Source organism: Sebastes fasciatus, chromosome 16, assembly GCF_043250625.1.
Source record: "Sebastes fasciatus isolate fSebFas1 chromosome 16, fSebFas1.pri, whole genome shotgun sequence".
Lineage (NCBI taxonomy): Eukaryota > Metazoa > Chordata > Actinopteri > Perciformes > Sebastidae > Sebastes > Sebastes fasciatus.
Window position 1 is genome coordinate 9,310,497 of NC_133810.1, and position 9,712 is coordinate 9,320,208.

The window sequence follows — 9,712 nt, forward strand, 5'->3', positions numbered from 1 at the left end:
CTCTGAGTCAAGTACAAACCATCAAAGCTTGAGGTTTGGGGACTCAAAAGTCGGTTCAATCTCCAACCATTTCCCGCAGCCTTTCAAGGGCTGCCAAACGTTTATTTGTTTTGGATTAATGTAATTAACCCCCCCGTTCCCGTGTCGCACACAAGAAGCGAGTCACAGTGAAAAGATTACAAGGCCTCTGCTTCTCATACATCCAGGCCGACCGAGCCGGCACAGTGGCTCAGAGATTTCATATCAGTGGATTATATTTTGCTTTAGCTTGACGTGTAAATCGCCCTCTGACAGTTCTCACGAGCACATCGGCAAACACTTTGCAGTCCGCGCAGTAAAAGGATCAATTGCAGCAGAGGAATGAAGAATATTCTGCACATTATCTGCTTTTTAGCCACTCTACAGTCACTTCCAGTTCTGTTGTGTAGTTTGTGATAGGTATTTGAGATGTATAGATATTTATTGGAGTATTGTTTGTCCTCTCCTACAACTCCTATGACTTTAAAGCAGCTGTTAAATCATTTCAGTGCAAAGGTTTGATAAGAAAATAAGAAAATGCTTGTAAAGATAAAGTTCTTTGACTCATCTTTAGAGGTATTTTCTCCAGAAAGAATTATGTTGTGCCCCAAATTACGATATGCAGATTTCTATTTACTCTATTTGAATTCAAAAACCTCAACATTTCTCTGAGGAATTCATGTAAATATCCTGTGTTTCACCATAAACTAGTTCATCGTGCAGTGTTGAGTCATATGAAAGTCTTAAATCTCTAGATATTCCATTCAAACACTAAGAAACCCCTGCTGATTTTTGTCATTGACCATATAATGCAAATTCTGAACTCATGCAGTGTTTTTTAAGTGGGTTTTAAAGGTCCTTGATTTGGATCATAAAACGTCCTCTGTCAATAATAGCCTGCGTAAAACTTCATTTCAAGTATAAACCAGGTTTTTACAAACCAACTCATCGGCCTCTCCGAGCAGCCCGGAGCCATAACTCTTCTGGCGTCAATATTTTTTCATGTGACAGAAGTCACAATAAAAATTATGTGTGAGTATGTAATACATTAGCGTTCCAGCCATAGTAAAATGTCCCATAAATCCTAAGGGGTTTCTGTTTCATACGCTACATGTCCCTTCATGAGAGAAAAAAAAAAAATCTGAAAAGTATTGTGAAGATTTGCCGATCAAACCCAGATGGGACCAAATCATTTTTCAAAGTCTGGTACAATGAATAATGTGCTTTCTGATTTTGCAGTTGGAATAATGAGAGGCTTTTCTTCATGCTGAAAGATGCTGAAAGTTATAGTTTGATCATCTTAACAACAATTCAATACTGCATCTAAAAAGTATCTTCTGATTAAAAAAAAATACTGTTTGTGAGTTTTGCCAGCACTGAAGACAAACAGTTTTTTATTGTCAGTGAGGCACACTTTAATAGCCAAAGAGCAACTTTAAACTTCAACAGAGATTAATACCAGAGCTACTGCAGCTTTTTCTTCGACATAAACAACATAAGCGTCTCCTCATCTTTCTGCTGTATTGATGTGGTGGAGCTCACGCCTTCGACTGAGGGCCTGCATTCACATTAATTTCCATTTTGTACCTCAAGAGGTCAGTCTTGCTCCCTGTGCCAGCAGCGGCTGACCACCTGAACTGATGACCAACAGAGCCCGTTCACTAAAGAAGCAGAGCAGAAACTCTTTAAAAATCACACTAATGTGTCAAGGCGAGGAAACAGAAACATGTTTATCTTACTGTAATACTGTAACATCTTCACTAAATGAGTCGCGGTACAGTAAAATGTCATGATACATATTGATTGTCTTATTTAAGGTAATTTCAGCAGGGTAGTTACGAGGGCCTAAGCCAATGTCCTTCGACAACTGTCTGACTTTTTTGACCACTAAAACAGCGTGTCTTTTAAAACTGTTCTTAGCATGCACAAACCTTTGACCCCCAAAAATAACTAATTAAAGTAAAAATTATAAAACACATTGATGCTGTTAAAATACATACATTTCTGCAGGGGATGTCATTGTTTGGTGTAGTTTTATATTCCTTATCAATTGCTAAATTAAGACAATATCAGATCAGTATATATATATTTTATTTATTTTATTCAGGGCAATTTTCATTGAGAAAACTAAGAAAACAATATTCAACATTCTAAAACATCAATAGTAGAAACACGTTTTTTCTAATTAACCCAAGCATAATGAAAACAAAAATGTTTTCCTCTGATGTCCAACTTTGAAAGACCTGAAAGCAATGCAGCCAAAAGAAATGTGACAGTTGGGGATGAAAGCTGCTTGTTTTTGTGTAAAAATCTGCTGTTCTTCTGCTAAGACTATGCTTTCTTTAAACTTCAGGTCTATTATATGCAGGCATTTTGGGAAATTTAGGAAATTATTAGTGTTAGGTGATCTGAGGGGGGAATTTTACCACTGATATAAATCAGTAATTGATATTACTGTAGCTCTTACTTAAGGATTTGTCTCTTAACCTTGAAGAGAACAGTTCCTGAGTTTCTGCGAAATGGATAAAAACACTTATATTTCCTAAAGAGACTGAAAAGATGGTCTCTGCAAGCTTTCCGTGCTTTTCTTAAGGAAAATCTGTTAGCTTTTTGAGTCTTTCCATTTCTGCTGCCAGTTTGCTGAAGAGAAGAAAAAAAATAGCCAGGATGTTTTCTTTGTCCTGAGCGACACTCCCTACATCTGACCTTGGCTTCAGATGAGGCTGTTTTGCTGTGATGCTGAGGAAATGTAACAACATCACAGAGAGCCAGAGGATCAACAGTTTTTTTAAATTAGTATTCTCTGTTTATTATAACTTTCAGTACTGTAACTCCTTTCTCATTTATTCTTTTCAGTAAACCTCTTGTAGCTACAATATCCAGCCAGAATACGACACACAACTGTTTAGCATTTGCAGTAAAAAAGAAAGCTAGAGAATAAAGTAGTATTCTGCATCTGTGTTGTATTTCATACTTCTATTTTCACCATGGAGGCATTATGTAGAAAGTAGGCTGTCATCGATTAAAATATTTAATCGAGATTAATCGCAAATCAATCGCACATTTCTTTTATCTGTTCAAAATGTACCTTTAAGGGAGATTTGTCAAGTATTTAATAGTATGTTTAATAGTATGTATATATGTATTACTGGAAATCAATTAACAACACAAAAAAATGACAAATATTGTCCAGAAACCCTCACAGGTACTGCATTTAGCATAAAAAATATGCTCAAATCATAACATGGCAAACTGCAGCCCAACAGGTAACAACAGCTGTCAGTGTGTCAGTGTGCTGACTTGACTATGACTTGCTCCAAACTGCATGTGATTATCATAAAGTGGGCATGTCTGTAAAGGGGAGACTCTTGGGTAACCATAGAACTCATTTTCATTCACATATCTTGAGGTCAGAGGTCAAGGGACCCCTTTGAAAATGGCCATGACAGTTTTTCCTCACCAAAATTTAGAAAGTGTAGTAGAAAGTGTTACCTTATCAGAAAACCCACCGTGGATGTTCACAAGAAAAGTGAGAAAAAGACTCAGACCTGCAAAACTGTGAGCACATAACAGGTCCCAGAAGCTTTGGTGCGACTAGAATGCTATTTCAAAACAAATCCAAGATTATCACTAGCCTGAATTTACAGTATATCCTTCCTCCATACCTTTGCCAGAATGACAGTATTTTGAAGCCTCTTATAAACCAGAGTAAAACAGTGGCAGCTGCATCATATTTTCCTTATTCCAGTCTGGGCTTCATCGTGTTTCATATTTTACATGTTTTCCTGATTAGCAGAATCAACTCTCTAATTGGTTGCTGTGTTCATATAAACACTCAGCGGGGTGTTTTCATTCTCTGGTCAAAGCTTTTACTCATCCAGTATCATCACAGTCCTGCAGAAGCCTTTGCATCTCTAGATATCAGTTTCTCAGAAAGAGGGACAAACTTGTTGATTTTCCGGTTTGACTTCTGTGGATTTTGACATTTTGCAATGTTTTATCAGTTGTCTGAAATATGTTCTGCATTTAGGAGAAGTGTCCATCACTATGAGGAAAGATTTTCATTTCTACAAGCCACTAGTTATATCTGTGCAATGCTGTAATGAAAGGCACTCTGAACAAATATAAACAGCATCCTCATTATTACTGTAATATTCATTTTTTCTCCCCTTTCACCTGATTGGCATATTTTCCCACACATCTTTTCTCACAGTCATAACTCAGTCATGTTTATCCTCAACGTCAAGATTAAACATCTATAAATCAGCTTAAAAATCATGCAAAACAGACACCCGTATAACTTAAGATCTTGTCTCATAATCAGCATTTTCTTCAGATTTGTTGTGCACCAATGCACAGGCATTATTTTCACCTTTTTGATCCAATATTGAAGTCTGGCACCTTGCGCAACTTGACTCTAGGTGGAAAATGAGCTGAAGTTAGACCGTCTTAAAAGAGCATGCAAAATGAGAAAGAGCTTTTCAGATTTTTGTCAACAGCTTTCTCATTTTTGTTCTTAAACAGGTACTATATGTAACAATTTACATGTAATTTATTAATTGCTTTGTAATGTCAATGTGTGAACGGATTGTAACGTAACTTAAAAACTGATTCCTTCCCCGACTTTCTCTCGGAATTGCATACTATTTCCGGTGAAATATTACAGTATGCAACACTGGACATTACGTCAGCGTGAATATCCCACAATGCAATGGGGTAGTAACGACAACGTTCATAACAGACAATGGTACACTGCTCTGTAACATCAATAAGGCTTCACCTGTAACTTTAACTGTAAGTATAAGATTTCACTTTGCTAGTCGTAATATACATTTTAAAGTAATTCAGAATTTGATTCTCACAAACCATCGTTTTGGTCACATGAGGTTGGCACGGGTTACCACGGTTACACATCTCCTACCAGTAAGGAGGCTCTCAGGAAGTGACGACGTAAATGACAGTGCGTCCGAAGAGATACATACTACTGTTTATCACACAAAAGTATGTTGAACAATAGTACACATATTGGGTATATAGTAGGCTACATAATATATTTCTACATATATATTTACGATTTCGGATGAAGCCTATAATTTAAGTATGTGTGTGTATGTGTGTGCACATACATGTAGTTTGCACATTACATGTGTTTGCTGCTTCCACGCAGATGTTTGTCTGCACACATGTATGCGCGCGTACTGTGGGGCCGATCCTGAATCCTTGATCTTCTACTGCATGAACTGGCATGGAAACACTCACACACACACACACACACACACACACACACACATAGGCTCACACACCCACTCCCCAAACCTAAACAATGATCCATCATAGGAATCCACATCCTCCTCTGGGCCACATCAGTGCCTTTGCTGCGGAAAAACTGATCCCAGAATCGGCTGCTAACTGTCAACTGCAGGACTCTGAGCCGCCCACTCACCACTAGAAAGAGACCACTGTGGACGCACGCATTTAATAGGCCTGCCATCACAGTAAATGGAGGCTTAGTTTGAGAGCACTCTGATCTCTCTCTGGATTTGTGACGCTCCTCTTTTTTGAAAACACCCCAAGGAGAGCGAACACAATGGCGGATTTGTCGAGGCTGTAATTGTGATTTTAGTTTTAGTTTTGTTCCTTGTCATTGTAGGTGAATTGTCTGGCTTGTCGCAGCTGTCAGCGCGGTTTGTGTGCGGTGTGTGTGTGTGCTCGCATGCATGTAGGTCTACTCTCTTTCCTCTGAACACATGCGGTCATTAAGAGTGGCTGTCGGCAAACATTAGGTGACTTTTGATCCAAATTGAGCTACAATTTGAAAAAAACACACCACCTGGCTTCCCATTAAATTAAAACTAATTAATGTTCAGTTTAAGTGATGAGAAAAAGCTCAATACACCACGGTAAATGTACAAATCAGCAGTTAGAACACATTAAAGGGTGTGTGTGTGTGTGTGTGTGTGAGGTCATCCTCAGCCCACTACTACCCTTGAGCTGCCCATTGCTTCAGTATGGACATGGCCACCCACTCTCTCTGCCCTGCTCTACCATTTATATCAAACTCCGCACATAATGGACCATCTGGGGACTCTGTATGGCTAACTCATTAGCATCACCACAAGTTTCCTCTTTGTGCCAGTTACAAAGTGATTTTTTTTGTTACTATTTCCCAGCCGCTTGGCAGCCGAGTCGACCGTTATGTAAAGGTGGACGCGGCTAAGATAAATGTTGAGATTTGGTTCAGTGACAATTTTAAACAACATGGTTTTCATGGGAAGCTACGAACAGCGAGAGAGTGAGTGAAGCCTGCTAGTGAGTTTATTCTAAATCTGTTGTAACTTTACAGCGCGTCCACGGCGGGTAAACTACAATAAACAGAAGAAAATGTAAGAAAGAGTATCAGCTGTCCTTGAAGGATATTGCGGCTAAAAGCCACTGTTTTTACTGTAACCTATAAATATTTTTTTTTGTTTTACTCTCGAAGTAGGCTAATCGAATTTATCTATTTCACTAAAGACAACAGAGCCAAACTGTTTCTTTATATTACAACTAAAGAGGACGGGTGTGTCAGAAAATCATATTACAAACTGTGCCACAACCATCAAAAATGTTGTAAATTTCAATGCGGTCTTTGCCATTGAAAGCAGATGATTGTGTGCTTCGCTCTACTATTACTGTTATTATAGCTTTTAATTATATTTTATTACATTTTTATCATTTTATTGTCTCACACGCATTGGTCTCAAATTGTTAAATTGCTGAATTGTTTTTGTCTTTCCTGATGTTTTCATGGTCCACACTTGTTCTGTCTTATTCTTATTCTCGGCTCGTCAGTCATCTACGAAGCACTTTGAGCTGCACTAACCTGTATGAAAGGTGCTATACAAATAAAGTTTGATTGAGACCAAAACCAACAAAGCACATTAAGCAGAAGCAATGTAAGATACAAAAAACAAAATTAAAATATGAAATTAAAAGCTGTAAATAAATGAGACCAAAGCAGAGAGAAGACAAAGAGTAATCAGAGTCAGACTGTGATTCGTATCATCCTGCTTGCTGTGTGTTGTGTTCTGGTGGATGAAGCTCTGGGCAGAACCTTCATCACAGACAGAGTCTGGCCTCTCTGGCTGTGGTGAACACACTAACCACTAATATCAGGTTGGTTCAGCAGAGGAGAACAACAGCACGGCCACACTAACCAGACAGCTGCAGCCTCCTGCATCACAATATGCTCCAAGAGCAAGGATTAGCCACTCAGATAGCATAATAACAACAACAACAACAATACCGATGACACTAGGACAAATCATTTGCATAATTACTCTATACAGCTCCATCCACAGCTGCTGCCATGGAAATATTGTGTATATTATATATAAAATAGTTGATAGGCATAAGAATAGTAGTAGATCACATTAGATTTTATTTGTATAGCATTTTTAAAAATGTTTTACGGTGTTTTACAGAGACTAAAAATATGAGATGCAATAAACAAAACTGAACAATCACATGAGGATGATTTGTCAACGGTGCTTTGAGCTAAATGCTAATATCAGCATGTTAACATGCTTACAATGACAATGCTAACATGCTGAAGCTTAGCAGATAAGTTTAGCAGATAATATTATATTATTATATATTATTAATATTATATATATATTTAATATATCATATTTATATATATATATTATATATTATAATATTTATTTAATATATTATATATATATATATATATATTATTATATTTATTTAATATATTATATTTATATATAATATATATTTATATATATCTTAATTTTATCATTAGTTTGACATTTGCTAATTAGCACTAAAGACAAATACAGCTGAGTTTGATGGAATCTCATTAGTTTTGCTGGTACCAAAGTATTGGGCAAATTTCAATTTTGACCTGATGATGGCACTAGATAAAAAGTCAGGGGATTGACCAAGTTATTACAATTTGTAATCTGGAGACCTTGAATGTGTGTAGCAAATTTCACCGCGATCCAACCGATAGTTGCCAAGATAATTATTGAAAACCGAAAATGTCATCCTCATGGTGACGCTAGAGGAAAAGTCAGGAGATCACCTGACTTCCTTAGAAACATGCTTTCTAAGGAAGCATGTTTCCCTCCATCACAGGGCTCACCTGGAGTTACATCAACTTCATGATTTTCTTCTTATAGAATTTAAAGACCTGTGCCCGGTTGCATAAAGTTTCAAACTTAAGTTTGTCCCTTATTGCAAAATACTTCCCTAAGCTCAGAGGTTCATTTAGGAGCATTGCATAAAACCTCTTAGGTTGTCTCCTTGCCTGAGTGTTTAGACTGTCACAGTAGTTACTGTCATGATACAGCACATGTGCACTGCAGTTACCATGGTTGCGCTTCACTCACATCATCATTTTTTAACATTGCTTGACAGCTTTGTTGTCAGTGTTAGCTATAGCTTCTCCAAAATGGACAAGAAAGACAATACGAAAAGAAAAAGAAAACCAGCTGGACAGAAGATGAGAATGTTGTTTTATCCTCGAAGAATATGGAAAATGCATAATCCAAAATAAATTTAACCTAGCGATAATAATAAGCACAAGCAGAAGATGTGGCTAGACGTAACTGACAAAATCAATTTCGAGAAATGCTGCTGTGAAACGAACTGTTGATAAAATATTACTGTGACAGCAAGAAGGATGATAGCCAAAGACAGGAGTCGAGTAATAAAACAATATAGCTTATATATGAAACAGAGTTATGTTAATGTTTGGCTAACTAGATAAAAAGTTGCAAATGTTAATGTTACAGTGTTGACAATAAATAACAGCTGTTAACGCTGGCAAATCTATATTATTTAACAAGTTGCTCATAGTGTCCCAAAAATGCATCTTGGTATATCCTCCTCTTCAATCACCATAAATTTGGCCACTGTCTTATGTTCCAAATATTATTTCACTTTTAAGAGACTGGTATGGGTTAATAGGGACTTCAAGCAACGCATAAGGGAATACTTAAGGGCAAACACTTGGAGGTCAAAGGGTTTTCCCTTACAACATCCTAAGGAAATCCTTGTGGTGATTCTATGCAACAATTTTTTTTTCAAAGGCATATAGAATAAGAATTTAAAGGAAACCTTAGCCCGAGTGGTTTTATGCAGCCGAGCACTGGTTCTGCAGCTTTAACTGGGCAGAGGAAGCCTGAAACAATGGTATTAAATCACATAAAAACTGAAACAAGACTGGCCTGCAGTACAGCATGCATCTTGTGTGGCTCTCGTTAACAAATGTCATATTTGGTTGTAATCTTATGCAGAAGAAAATAAAATTCATGAAACAAACCACTTTAGAGGAGACCATTGACCTCGTGAGAATAATGTGAGTGAGCATTTTTGAAGGATATATTCAGTGTTTTCCTGAGGACTTTTTCAGGAGCGCGCTTTGAACTTTGTGGAGGTCGTGGGATCTAACAGCCCACTGTGGCTAATTTAATGCCTGGTGGGTTCCCTTTATGATGATGGACATAAGATGCTCAATGTACTGTCTGTCAGCCATGAAATCACTTGTCTTTATAGTCAATACTCCATGCATCTACTGGTACAAGCACTACGCCTTCTACTACAGCTGTGACTAATACCAGGGTCAGTACAACAGGAATGAATGAATTTAAAATATATATAACGCCTAGCAAAGTGAAATCTTACACTG